We start from the raw sequence: 15,139 nt of genomic DNA, 5'->3' as shown, positions 1-15,139 counted from the left end.
CCACAAAGACAGAGAGGAAGAGGAAGGAATTCACTGTCGGATAGAAGACCAAGGGGAGACTCAGGTAAGATTTTTACGAGACCCTTTTTATACGGAAATAAAGTTGGGCGGCAGACTAGCCCAGTTTGGTTCTGGATGGCAAGAAATCTCTCAAGATCCTTGGGTTTTGAAAACTGTAGCTGGGTACAAAATAGATTTGATCAGTATTCCGGTTCAGGAAAAGATTCCAAAGATGTTGAGATTTTCAAAGGAAATGGAGAAGTTAGTAACAAAAGAGGTGCAGGAATTGGAGAGGAAAGGTGCAATAGAGATGGCGAAGGCTGTGCCAGGATGTTTCTTAAGCAATTTATTTCTGGTGGAAAAGAAAGATAAAAAGATGAGACCTGTCATCAATCTAAGAGAGTTAAACGATTGGGTTGTTTACAATCATTTCAAAATGGAAGGGATTCACATGCTAAGAGATTTGTTGAGGAAAGGCGACTGGTTGACAAGGTTGGATCTAAAGGATGCTTATTTGATGATTCCTATGTGTCAGAGTCAAAGGGATTTTCTGCAATTCAGATGGTTGGGGAAACGCTGGAGGTTCAAGAGCCTTCCATTTGGTTTAATATAGGCCCCATGGATCTTCACAAAAGTAATGAGACCTGTAGCAGTTTGGTTGAGATCAAGGGGTATTCGTCTGATAGCTTATCTGGACGATATTTTGATTATGGCAGAAGAGAAGGTTTTAGCAAAAGAACAGACAGAGTTTGCAGTGAAGGTTATAGAGGATCTGGGGTTTGTAGTAAACATGGAGACATCATGTTTCGCACACACAGAACCTTGGTGCTTGCGGCTATAGACAATTGCACTTATCCACTAGTGTCACGCTTTATCTAAAGATTTTGGTGCTAGGGACTAGAGATCCAAAACCCCTCGATCTCCTAAGACTAACAATTCTCAAACAGAACACAATCTTCCTAAGTCCAGCACTCTTCAACAAAGTAATAACAATCTATATTAAACAAAATTATTTCAGATTATCCAATTATTATAATAACTAAATCCTGACCAATTATGAATCTTCAGCGGAATAGTGGTAAATTCTTTATTTATTCCAAAAATGTTCTTTCTTCATTAAAACAGACTGTAGCCGATGCCTACGTGCTTCGTCCGACAAAGACTTCTTCAGGGCTACAAATGATACATATATACATTATTTACACATTGCACACATTAAATAATCTACACAACGTATCATAAAAAACAGTATTTACAAAATTTGTACACGATTTCCAACTATCTCATGATTATTGAAGACATTTTTACAATTCCACTGAAGCATTCTCTCTCTAAATATTTACAAGCTCAAACTATTTCTATAATCAGATTGTTTTATACTCTCAACATTTGTTTTCATCTGAATGATTAACTTTGAAGTTAATATGTGGTCTGAAGGGTTCTTGCTACTTTGCCTAAGCACAGAAGATTGGAGTCTAAGGAGGTCAGCATTTCTTACCTAAAATTGTAAACTTAGATGGTCTCTCGAGTTCAAAGGGATCACCACTCTGCTACCGCAAATGTTGATCCAATTTTCTATTTTATGAAAAAATATTACATTTTCATTTTTAAGCATAACATCGTCTAAATGCCAACTTCTATGGAAAAAATATTCACTAGTTCTTACCAATAGAATAGCTATCTTTATTCCTGGTGTTCCGAAAAAGATTTTTTTGGTTCTCCTTTTATATGGCTATATCAGCAGTCTCTATAGAGAAAACGAGAGGTTGTACAGGTTGTATAAGTACCCACCCTCTATGGTTTTTTGCAGAGTCATCATCATTTGGAAATTCTGTTTTACAAAAGAAAGGACTTTTTTATGTAATTCGGGATAATATTTTCATACCATATAAATATCCATCGGTCTTATTTTTTCTGATTTAGAATCTGTTTTACGCTGGGTTTTTATATCTCCAACATACTGCAAAAGGAAAATAAGTATATATATCTTTGCCTTCATATTCGCCTATAGCATGATGCTAATTGTTTTAAAAATTATTGCTGACCTCCTTAGACTCCAATCTTCTGTGCTTAGGCAAAGTAGCAAGAACCCATCAGACCACATAATAACTTCAAAGTTAATCATTCAGATGAAAACAAATGTTGAGAGTATAATACAATCTGATTATAGAAATAGTTTGAGCTTGTAAATATTTAGAGAGAGAATGCTTCAGTGGAATTGTAAAAAGTTCTTAAATAATCATGAGATAGTTAGAAATCGTGTAAAACATTTGTAAATACTGTTTTTTATGATAGGTTGTGTAGATTATTTACTATGTGCAATGTGTAATTAATGTATATATGTATCATTTGTAGCCCTGAAGAAGTCCTTGTCGGACGAAACGCTTAGGCATCGGCTACAGTCTGTTTTAATGAAGAAAGAACATTTTTGGAATAAATAAAGAATTTACCACTATTCCGCTGAAGATTCAACATTTGTCAGGATTTAGTTATTATAATATTTGGATAATCTGAAATAATTTTGTTTGTTATAGATTGCTATTACTTTGTTGAAGAGTGCTGGACTTAGGAAGATGGAGACATCATGTGTGGAACCGATGCAGGAAATGAAGTTTTTAGGTTTTCAGATACAGACATTGGAATGGGTGTTGAAGTTGCCTATGGAGAAGGTGAAAAAGATCAGGAAAGAGATAAAGAGAGTGAAATCTGCGGAATGGGTTACCCTGAGGCAGTTGGCACGATTACTGGGTCTTCTGTCATCGTCAATTCAAGCAATTTTTCCGAATCCTCTGCATTATCGTGCGTTACAGAGACTGAAAGCTTATAATTTAAGAAAGGATGTGAGATATTCTCAGAGGGTGAAGAGGAATCAGGAGACTCTGGAGGAGTTGGATTGGTGGATGATGAGTTTTGAAGCATGGAACGGACGAGCAATTTTTCGAATGATGCCAGAAATAGAAATAGATTTGGATGCAAGTCTGTACGGATGAGGTGCGAGATGTGGAACAGTTGCAACAAGGGGCAATGGTCCAAGGAGGAAGGTCACTTGCACATAAATTGTTTGGAGTTACTGGCAGGTTCCTTTGCGATAAAGAGTTTTGTGAAGGATCAGGTGAGATGTTGTGTGCTTCTGAAAATTGACAATTTATCAGCAGTTCGGTATGTGAACATGTTGGGAGGTCCTCGATCAAGAGGGTTGGCGGAACTAGCCAAGGAGTTTTGGAAGTTTTGTTTGGAAAGGGAGATTATGGTTCAGTCTCAGTACATCCCAGGATTGAACAACGTAGAAGCGGATTGGTATTCAAGATACCTCAGGGATGTGAGCAGCTGGAGATTGCAGAGGGAGGTTTTTGTGAGCTTAGAGAAGATGTGGGGTCCTTTCAGTGTAGATCTTTTTGCGGACAGATTGTACAGTCAGTTGAAGGAGTTTTACAGTTAGAGACCGGATCCAGAGGCGAAGGGAGCGGATGCATTTCTTCAGAGTTTGAAGGAAGGCAGGAATTATGCGTTTCCACCATTTTCAATGATTCAAAGAGTTTTGAACAAGGTCAGGAGGGAGGAAGTAGAGATAGTTCTGATAACACCTTATTGGAAGGCTCAAGTTTGGTTTCCAGATTTAATGAATCTGTTGGTGGAGGATCCTGTTATTCTACCAAATTACAGGGAAATCTTGATGGATGTTCAAGGAAACGTTCACGATCTAGTGGTTTCGGAACAGTTAAGGTTGATGGCATGGTTGATTTCAGGAGAATATGGCAAATGCAGGGATTATCAAAAGAAGCTGAGGAACTTGTATCTAAATCATGGTCTAGTGGGCCTTCAAAGGTTTATGGATCAGCATGGAGAAAGTGTAATGTTGATGTATTGAGAGGGGTTTGGATCCCATATCGGCACCTGTGATAGAGGTTGCAAATTATTTGTCAGACCTCTTTAGTGAGGGTTTAGCGTATAATACTGTCAATTCGAGTAGGTCTGCTATTTTTGCTGGACATGATTTGGTGGATGGGATTCCTGTAGGTCAACATGTTTTGATTAAAAGACTGGTTAAGAGTGTAAGAGTGGTTCTTCCCCCTAAAGCAAAATATGATTCACTCTGGGATGTTTCTTTGGTGTTGAGAGAGCTTGAGAGTTGGGAGCGAATTCAAGTTTGGATTTACAATTTTTAACTTGGAAGATGGCTATGCTTTTATGTCTAGTTTCCTTTAGAGGGGTTTCAGATATTAGAGCTTTAGAGGTTAATTCTAAGTTTTTCCAGCCAGAAGGGGTTTGTTTTGAGTTAAGGAAAAGGACAAAGACTATGTCAAGGACAATATTTTATCCATATTGGGAGGGTGAGAGTGTTTTTATGTAGTAAAATGTTTGAAGGAATATGAGAAGAGAACTTCTTGTTTGAGAGACGGAAATTGTTCACAGCTGTTAATTTCCTATGTGAAACCATATAAGGCGGTTTCTGCTCCTGCCTTGGCAAGATGGATAAGAAGTGTTATGTTCAAGGCAGGAGTGGATATTAGTGTGTTTGGGTCACATTCAGCTAGAGGAGCTATGGCTAGTAAAGCTTTTATGAAAGGTTCCAGTTTAAATGGTATTATGAAGGCTGCAGATTGGTCAAATGATTCAACTTTTAGAAAGTTTTACTTTAAACATGTGGAAAATGCTTTGGAAAGAGTCTTGGATGAACTTTGAACTTGCATAATATTGGCCTCCGGGCCTTGCCATAAAATGCAGATTTTCCACAGTGTTAATGTATAGAAAAATCATGATTTTATTAAAGGCACAGAGGCTAATATTATCCCTCCGCTGTTCCCACCCTACTACTGTTTTTGTTGTTGTTTTGTTTTATAGGTTAAAGATGAAGAAGAAGAAGTCAGAAGAATTCTAAGTTTAAGGAAGAAAAGGTGTTTTGTGGTTCTTGGGACTTTGTTTTTTTCGCAGCTACAAAAGAGGAAGATGGCTGCCTGTTCTTGGGTTATAAGCATGTTCTGCGTTCTAGAGTGTTTATAATGTTCTGATTCTATGATGTTGCTGCTGTGTTTGAGGAGTAATAACAGATGATACATAATATTAGCCTCCGTGCCTTTAATAAAATCATGATTTTCGATACATTAAAACTGTGGAAAATCTGCATTTTTCAAGATGAAGATGAAGTTCTTCTTTGTTCTTGGAACTTTCCGCTTTTATCTCCACATTTAAAAGAGGCAGGCTGGGGGGAGGAGTTACGCTGGCAACCAAGATGGCCGCATAAGCTCCCGGCTCCGCCGACCTCCGCCGGATGCTCATGAATCCTGACTTCTATCCTGATTTCCCACCGGACTCCCGTGCAGCTGAAGTGCGCCTGACTCTAAAGGTGCAATCCCGGAATGTCTAGCTGCTCAAATGATGAAGATACGCCATGCGCCATTCTCGGCCTAACCCGGAGTTGAAGCCGGGGCCTCGAGTTCTAACCTAGCCGGGTTGGAGTTGAACATCATCGGCCGCGGGATGTGGGTGGTTCCGGTCTCCCGAAGTGGCGTCTTTCTTTTCCGTTTTGGATGGTGATCCGGTGGCAGCTTTATTTCGCAACTACGGCGGCTTGCCGTATTGACTGTTTTGGTCGGGGATCTGCTGCCCGGAGGCCCCGTTGAGCTCCCGGGGTCGACGGGCTTGGTTCCTCGCTGGCGGCGACGGTGCTGAGATCATGCTATTGAAGTGCCCACAGTTGTCATCTGTATTGCCTTTGCCTGGTGCCCCGGAGAAGTCGACCTCCGGGATTCAGATACCCGCCCGGTCGCTCACTGAGGGGCGATGGAGCGGGCTGATAATACACCGTCGCTGCGCACTGTAATGGCCGCCATTGGGGAGCTCCACGAACGAGTCACCGCCACCCTCCAAAGGATGGTTGTAACGGTTGATCACATCTGCCGGAGACCGGACTCTGACCATTTGTTGGTTGTGAGCCACGGTGCCTTACCCGCAGCGCGAGCGCCGATTGCTACCGAGGACCCTGTGCGGAAGTCGGACTTGGACATTTTTTGCGACCCTAAGATGGCGGCGAGCGAGCCCGAAAGTACTGGCTGTGTGTTTGGCCCTATGTCGATATCGCCCGAGATGGATGTGACTATTTCTGTACTTCAGTGTGACTTCTCCAATGAATGCCGGATTAATACCTCGCCTCTTTTCTCTCAGAGTGATCAAAAACACTTTGCTGACTTATCGCTGGTGGGCAGTGAACTTGGTTTGACTTTTGGACTTTGTAAACGTCTATCCTGGTATCACTCCTTTCGTGTTGACTTTGAACCTATTCTATTTCTGGATATTCTTGCTGTGCTGGCGGTTCGAATGGACAGGGTTTGCATGAAGAATCGTAGCGGCCTGGTTATACTGGGTGGGGTCTGTGTAATGGATCATGAGGGCCAGGGCTGAATTTGATTTGAATTCGGTGCAATGCCTTTATTTTGGCTCTGCTGGGTTGTGTCTGTGGGAGCGAGGGCCAGATGGGATTCTGATTCTCTGGGTTTGTCTGACTGCTGTGCTCGAAAAGGGATTTGCTGCCTCTGTGGTGCCGGGGGCCGGGCGGGACGGTCCTTTCTTTGTCTGTGGCTCCCCTATTGATTTGTTTCTTGGTCTGTTATAACTTGCTTACTACTACGGTAGGGGATGTCTGCTTTTGGCGGGGGGTAAGAGGGTCCAGGAGCCCGTATTGTTTTGTACTACATCTCCTCCTCCAGCTTTTCCCTTCCTTGGGGTGTAGTTTAGTGGGCAACAGGCATGCTGCTAGTGGGGTTAGGTCGTAGCCATCTGCAGGGGAGCAGGGTGGGGGGTTGCGTTTTTTTTTCTTCCCTTTATTTTGTTCTATGACCTTTCTATTTCCCTTTTCCCTTCTTCACAAGAGATGTGGCATATTCTCCTGATCTTTTTGTTCCTCATATCTGGGTGTCGAGTGTCCAATTTGCATATCCTGTATTCCGGGTGGGCGGGTTCTGATAGGATTTGCTTATGGTCATCTGTATCGTATTGTTTTGCCTCAGCTCTAAGCTGGTATTGATATTTTTCAGATGCTTATGATTGTAGTGTATTTTCTCAACTCAGTTGCCCGACCACAGCTATAATATGTTCCACCAAATGACACCCGATATGTACATTTTTACTCTTGTGTTATAATCAATAAAAATATATATATAAAAAAAAAGAGGCAGGTTGTTTGGTGCTCATGCCTTTTATACTATCTGACTGTTCCATTCTAGAACTGTTTTACTTTGTGATGTAGTGCAGCTGCTTATGACTGCATTAAAAAGAATAATGCATAATGTTAGCCTCCGTGTCTTTAATGAAATCCAGATTCTCTAGTCATGTTAATAGGAGAATCGCAATTGTTCTTTAGGACTAGCCAGCGAAATTCTCTCATGCAAAACAGAAGGATACTTACTTGTTATACTGATTATTCATCATGGATATTTTCTTTGAATTCATGGACACTGCTCTAAATTAGCCAGTAGCATACCAGAAGTATAGATTAAGGTTGAGATTAAGAGATTGTGGTTTATTTATGGGGTGGCTGTGTGACCTCACCATGTAATGAACACACAATACCTCACTTGGGTCTCACTCAATTCTAAAAACCTTAGCTCAACCCTGCGTAGCTATGGCTTCAAACAGTCAGGCTTTAACAAGGGAACAAGTGAAAAGCATTTAGAAGTTCCAAAACAATTGAATAAGAAAGAAACATGACACAGAGGAAATACAACACTACTTTATTAAAATAGATTTTATTTCCATGAATTTTTAGAAAGCAGAAAAAATAAAATCCACCTGAGTAATCCAGTGCGACGAATTTTTAAGTAAATGGTAAATGACTATTTTTCACTCAAAAAAGAAACAAGCCGTGGCAACTTCAGCGGTTAGAGGTACTTTGAAAACGTTTTATAAAGTTGTGTAGCAGGATAGCTACCTTTCACTCAAAGCAGTCTCCAGTCCAGTTCCAGACTCTACAGGAAAACTGCCATAGGCATCAATGGGGTGGTCCTGATGCAAGAGATACAGGATGCTGAAGATGCTTATCCAGTTGACTGGGATCTTTCTGAGGCTAACCCTCAGTTCACAAACACTGTGGAGCGACTTTGGTCACAGAGATTGATGTCCCATGAACTTCAGGTAAAGTGCAGCCAAAAAACAGTTTACTGTTCTCTGGTCACAGTGAAACTAGCAGTTCCCTCTAACTGCGGCTAGTGTCTGTCTTGGGCAATTAAACTGCTTTTTGGCAATTCTCACTGGTCTAGCAGACTCAGGTGCAACTTTTGAGTGGCAGGGTTGGGTTTCCCCGGCTGCACTTGGACAGACAATGGTAATCAAACAATTTTAGCTACCAACTTTACCAAGATGACTTCTTCAGCTTTTATGGAGCTGGAGCTGTAACAAACAGTCAGCCGGCCTTGGAGTTCGCCTCTTCTGTCTGGGACTCAGGGCAAATTTACTATGAGCAGGCAAGAGAGAGGCATACTCCTCTCTTTCTCAGGTCTAGGGAACAGCAGGGACGTCTTTCTTTTTCCTCTCTCCAGTGCAGTCATGATCTGAGGTCTTAGTGCCAGGAGTGCCACTTTTATGCTCACTACTTGCTCTGAGGGAAGCCATGATCACTAGCCAATGGGCTACCAGGTCCTGCCTGATGAAGACTTACTGCAAAGTGTGGCATCTAGCTAGCCCAGTAAGCAATATTCTGCCCATTCCCAAGATGGCAGAACTCCTCTTCTGATGTGTGGCACTTGATAGCGCACTCTAGAGGTGTGGCTTCCTGAGGGCTCCACGCCCACTGAAAAACTGGTTTGGCAAATGTTTTCCCCTCTTTGGCCTCAACACTAACCTGTCTACCACAACAAACGTGCAGCCCCTCTCCTGCATGCCCACCATTTGCCCTTCAAAGGTGGCATCCCCTTTGGCGCTCGTGTGTAATGTCCTGCTAGGGCGAGGTAACATCTCTTCCAATGTCAGGCCTCTATTGTTTCTATTCTATGCTATTCTAGCAAGAGACTTGGTCCCTTACTGTTAAGGGCCTAAAAAACAATTAATCGACAGCCTCAACACCAGATGAGCTGCTGCATTTTGAACAATCTGCAATCTTCTAAGTATGAATTTAATAGTGCCCAGATATATTACATTTTCATTGTCAATGCTGGATGTTGCTAAAGCCTGGAGTACGGTTCAGTGGATATTTTTTGGCAAGATTCCCAGTAACTTTCTAATAGTTATTAAAATCTCAAAACATTCTGCGGCCAGCTTTCTTACCTGGGATTCAAATGATCGCTTGTAATCAAGCCAGATGCCTAGATTTTTTATGACTGTTTTAGGCTACAGCTAAAGTCCAAGGTTATCTGGCCAAAACTCAGAAGTCCAATAATTAGTATTGTTTACTATAATCATGACCTCCAGTTTTCGCCGTTTAGTTTTAGGCAGCAATTTGACAGTCACACTTCTCGGTAGGAGGAGCGACGGCTGTCTTGTGGTCGGCATCTGTGTCTGGCCACTAGAAAACCTGGGGAACAGAGTGGCAAGTATATAAAGTTGCCATTACTAAAAGTTGTTAAATCAAACTTGGGCATCAAGTCAGGTTTACTGTAATAATTATTTTGATATCTTGAAGTACCAGCTTTAGTACTCCAATTCAGGAGCACTGCTGGGTTGTCAGCTTTTAAACATGTACTTCCCAATAGGGCTGCTAGCCTTTCCACATTAAGACGACAATTTGGGGTTTTACTGTTAGGAAATTTGAAAATATATGTCCTACTTTTTAATATAGCACCTTGCCTTAGGACTCAATAGACTTACCTTAGGGGTGACTTATATATTTTAAAAGGGGAGGTCTGGATTTTGTCATTAGTTTAAATGTTTTACTTTGTCACACTCAACAAGTGCTGCAGCCCATGAGGGACTTAAGCTTATAGGCTCTGGGTACACCTGGTACCACATTCTAGGGACTTAAAAGTAAGTTAACGTATTCCAATTGGGTATGAACCAATTAAGCCTACTCTTTTGAGGATCAGAGCACTGACACCGAGGTCTTGCTAGAAGACCTCAGTAAACGTTCAGGGTCGTAAAACTAGCAGCATCAGTCCAAAACTTTGGGAGTGATCATGCAAAAAGATGCATTTCCTTACAGAGATCCGTACTTGGTCCTAAGAGTAAAAAAAATAGCTCTAACTCATTTGACTGTGGGTTCTCAGTTTGACTGTGGGTTCCTAGGGAAGCTTCTGGCTCCCTTATTATGGCACAGTCAACATTATCATTTGTAAGAACATCATTTCCTGCTCGTGGCTTTCTTTTTTGGCAAATCTTAAGGTGGGTTTTTCAGTCAAATGTGCTTTGTAGTGAATCCGATTGTAATTATATTTAATTAAAAATAGTATCTCTGTATCTATTTAATTTGTGTTTCTGAATCCTACCCGCTGACAAAGATAGTCTATTTTTTTAGGAAAGAAGAAGGCAGACAGGTAGTATGTCCCTCTGAAAGCTCATGAGGGGAATAGATAAAACTCCCCTTGACTTTCTCCAGTGATCCCTGCACTGGCCCCATTGCCGCTTGGGATTCCCCACTCTCCCTAGACTGTCTTTCTTGCCTCTATCACTCCAGTGGGCCTCCTGATCCCTGTTGCTGCCAGTGGCTCTCTGGTGCGAAGGTAGATGGACAGAGTTGGACAGGCCTAAAGGACTATCTGACAGGGCCAGAACGAATGGTTTAGAAGGAGGAGGGTTAATAATTCTTACAGGAGTTTAGTGTGACGCTAAACCAAATAACGTGATCAGTATAGATTCAACAAAAGCTTATGCCCTATAACCCCCAAATCAGGACAAAAAGTCCAGAACAATATATAACAGCCAATCCTATGCACACGTAAAAAAGTAAAAGGTAGTGAAGCGACACTGTTCTAGAAGTACAAAATGAAGATGAAGTCCTTCGCCGGTGTGGTTCTTTTTAATGTTCAGGGCTTTCGCAAAACCAACCAACACGTGTTTTGTCGGTGGGTGACAAACTCTTGACTTCTTCAGGCTGGAGAACAACATAGACAGTAGATATGTCACATGATGTATGTACCAACAGCGTATGTACATACATAAGCAAATTCCATAATACACGGGTATTGCCAGTTAAAATTCCGGTGTGCTCTCAACACCAGAATATTGGTGAAGAGAACCAGATGGAAAATTAGACACAGATGAAGAAGAGAACAGCAAACACCCCAATATAATACAACAAACAGAATTCTACATTCTTCAATTCGTAACACTTTTCTCTACCCAATTGTAAAATAAAATTACAGTTCCAAAATTAACAAAAGGTCTGAGACAAAACACTATTACAAGCCTTCTCGTGAGAAGTAAGACTCATGGAAATAATAGCGAGAGGAAGGTAGAAAGAAAACCTTGAAAGTGCCGAAGCCGAAGCTGTGCCATGTGCATTTGAAAAAAGTATATAAAGGCACCCTGTGTTGAACGATTGATAATTGTACTGAGATACTATTCCAACTAGAGCCAGAAATTATTCTAAAACATAAGACACATAGACACAAGACCTCTGTGCCCAATTAAAATACTGTGCTATTTGCATCTAAGACATTGTGTTCCGAACGAGTCCAAAATCCAGTGCCCATAAAACGTGAACAGTCACCAAAAAGCTTGTCTCCCGGTACAAGATAGCTGCATACCTTTTGTAGTCGGGAAAAATCATTAAGACCTGTGGAACCAATCGCTAAACATGTTCCAGTCAAAATATAGTATGCACCAATTCCTGAGATATTAAAATTCAAATAAATACACTCTTTTGAGGCAAAGCCTACACTTAATACACGGCTCACCTCTCAACTGGTGATAATTCCAACCTGGTCGGTTACGTCCTCAGTTTTGTATTCAGTACAGATAAAATCCAATTTAGTCCTGTGTGTTTCAAGAAACAATGATCCCTAGCATTAGTCTGTCCTGCTTCACTTCATAAGTAATTCATCACCATCGCAACCCCACATAAAAGATTCCTAATCAAATCACATGTGACTCCTTACCTCAGATCCAGAAAATCGTGTCTGGTCCGAGCCTCTCAATGATTGCCAGTTATTCCAAATGTGGCGCTCCTCAACTGAATGCCTGCTACACTGTAACGGCCTGCACAATAAGCCGTCTCTTACAACCAAATTCCGAACTGTAATCAAAGCATAGTACACAGAGGAGGCCTCAGTTACAAACCAGCACCATTCCTGCTTCAAGACATATGGTCTCTCATTAAAACTAAAAGTCCTACAGTAGAGAAAGACTTACCCTTGGCGAGTACACCAACACGTCCCGTATGGTACCGGGATCTCAGTCAACCGGATACAGTTGTCTGTTCAATCCGGAAGTACCTTTATACGAACGCCCGAGACGCTAACTAGACCGTATCCCACAATAACAAGCCACCATATTGGAGGTGAAACAGACACCTTCTCTGAGTGATTAGTGCATTAAGCTGGTTGATACGACCTGAATGAAGTGTTTAAAAGTGATCAGAGTAAAAGCAAGGTTAAATTACAGATTGGGAGAGCATTGCCTATGATGTAACTACAATTTCAAATGAATTGGTATAAGTTTGCAGATTTCGGTTACATGTCTCATAAAAACAAGGATGACCAGAGTGAAACAGTTCAGAGGACAACATATTACATCAAGATCTGATTAAGCTCACGATATGTAGATTGGCAGCCAACATTTTCAGTAAGTGCAAACAGAGTAAACCACATTACATACAGACATCATATTTCGGGTTGTTTATGCTGAAAATGTTCATTACTGTTGCTAAGCAGTGTATCATCAAATGGGCACAGAACCATTGTGAGGCATATCAGCAGTAACCAACGTTCCCCAAAATAGAAAAGTGATTGACCGTCAACATTGAAATTATGGTAAACAAAGTTATAAACAATATAAGCAACCTTGTATCCACAGTTTGGAAAATGTGCATCACAGAAAATCAACAGCTCACACTGGGTCAAAATATTACAGTCCCCCAGAAAGTAGTGCATTTCTCAGTCACTGTTAAAATCTTGTTCATACGTTCTAAGACGCATGATCCAAAACGCCTCTGAGTGTCTGAGTCTGAGTTCTCGGTTTCCACCCCAGGGACTCATACTTGTTACATCTATACCATAGAAAACAAATTGTTTGTGGGGGCCTTGTGAGGGGCATTCCCAAACATGTAAAGCCATAGGATATCTGGGGTCCCATTGTCCTCAGGTCTTAATGATTTTTCCTGACTACAAAAAGTATGCAGCTGTCTTGTATCGGGGGAAAGCTTTTTGGTCACTGTTCACATTTTACAGACACTGGTGTTTGGTCAATTGATTCTTTCGGAACACGGTGTCTTAGATGCACATAGCACAGTATTTTAATTGGGCACATAGGTCTTGTGTCTATATGCCTTATATTTTAGAATAATTTCTGGCTAGTTGGAATAGTATCTCCGTACAATTATCAATCGTTCAACACGGGGTGCCGTTATATACGTTTTTCAAATGCACGTGTCACAGCGTCGGCTTTGGCACTTTCAAGGTTTAGTTTCTACCTTCCTCTCCCTATTATTCCCATGAGTCTTACTTCTCTCGAGAAGGCTTGTAATAGTGTTTTGTCTCAAATGTTTTGTTAATTTTGGAACTGTAATTTTGTTTTGCAATTGGGTAGAGAAAAGAGATACAAATTGAAGAATGTAAAATTCTGTTTGTTGTATTGCATTGGGTTGTTTGCTGTTCTCTTCTTCATCTGTGTCTAATTTTCCATCTGGTTCTCTTCACCAATATTCTGGTGTCGAGAGCACACCGGAATTTTAAGAGACAAAAGTATAGATGTTACTAACAAGAAGAAAATGAAACATGTTCTGTTAAGTTTTCCAAAATTTTGAGGGTTATTTGGTGATAAAATCACCAGATGAGGGAATTGATGGAGCGAGGTGGCAAACACAACATTTTGTGTACCCCTCGTAAAGTTAATGTCTCATAACAATAATATGTACTAATTGCATGTTTTGTGGAAATTAACCAACCATAGAGTAAAGTGCACACATTATTTTTATTTTACACATGGGGAGAACTAATTTGCTTGCATGGTGCGAATAAAACTTAGCTAATATGTATTGTTATCGTATTGTGGAGGTTCAAGGCTGCGGTGGCCCATAACCTAGGATGGGTGCCAAGCATGGACGATGTAATGCTAAAACCCTGGGAGAGTTTGAGTATGTTTCAAATACAGGGAAGCTTCTAGGCCTCGGACTAACTTAAACAATGAACCTTCTTGCTGACTCTTTGCAAAAACGATGCTGTAATGGTGAGAGGATGCTCACCCACCCCAAAAGTGTCCAATGAGAAATCGAGTAAGAGATGTTAGTTACTTTTTAGATAGATTAAGTTAGGGAATTAAGGTATAAAAACCCCTGGTTGTGTCTAGTCGGGGTCGCTTTTTCCATTTCCATCAGAGATGCTGCCCGATTGCTGACCGATTCCTGGATGTAAGATTTCTTATGAATTTACTTGTTTGCTTTGCAGGATTGTAGGATAAGATGAGGGTGTTAGTTTAGGGATGTTAGGAGAAAATGACTTTGAAACTATCTTTTCTTTGCTAATCTTTAATTGTTTTTCTAAATAAAGCGATTTTTTTTCTTGAGCTCAAATAAAATGATCATTTGAAATAAAGTTTACATTTTACCGAATAAAGATTTACTAATGCATAAAATGTCAGACATAATAAGGTTTTGCTTAGAATAAAAATTAAATAAATGAAGAACTAAGAGCTGGTCTTTGAATTGTTCCTACGCCTAATTTTCATTCTAACAGATCCATTGCCCTGTGGTGGTGTGTCTGGATAATTTAATTCATGGTCAAATGTTAAATCTGCAGGTGTAAATAATGTATAATTAAATAGATTTAGATGCTCCACCAAAATGCAACAGCGTTTCTCCAGTGTGATTCACCAGAGCCTTGAAGCCAAGCGTAAGTGAACAGGGTAAATGCGCAGTGTTATGGGCCCCACTGATGCATGATTTGTGTGTTTTAAGGTTTCAGGGAAATGGTGAGTATTGATTAGTAATGAATTCTGGAGAAGCGCTGGAGCAGTAAACTACTTGGTAGCAGAGTAGTGGTTGTTAAGGAAATTAGCTAGG

This window comes from Lissotriton helveticus, chromosome 8, assembly GCF_964261635.1.
Source record: "Lissotriton helveticus chromosome 8, aLisHel1.1, whole genome shotgun sequence".
Lineage (NCBI taxonomy): Eukaryota > Metazoa > Chordata > Amphibia > Caudata > Salamandridae > Lissotriton > Lissotriton helveticus.
This window is presented reverse-complemented; position numbering follows the sequence as displayed.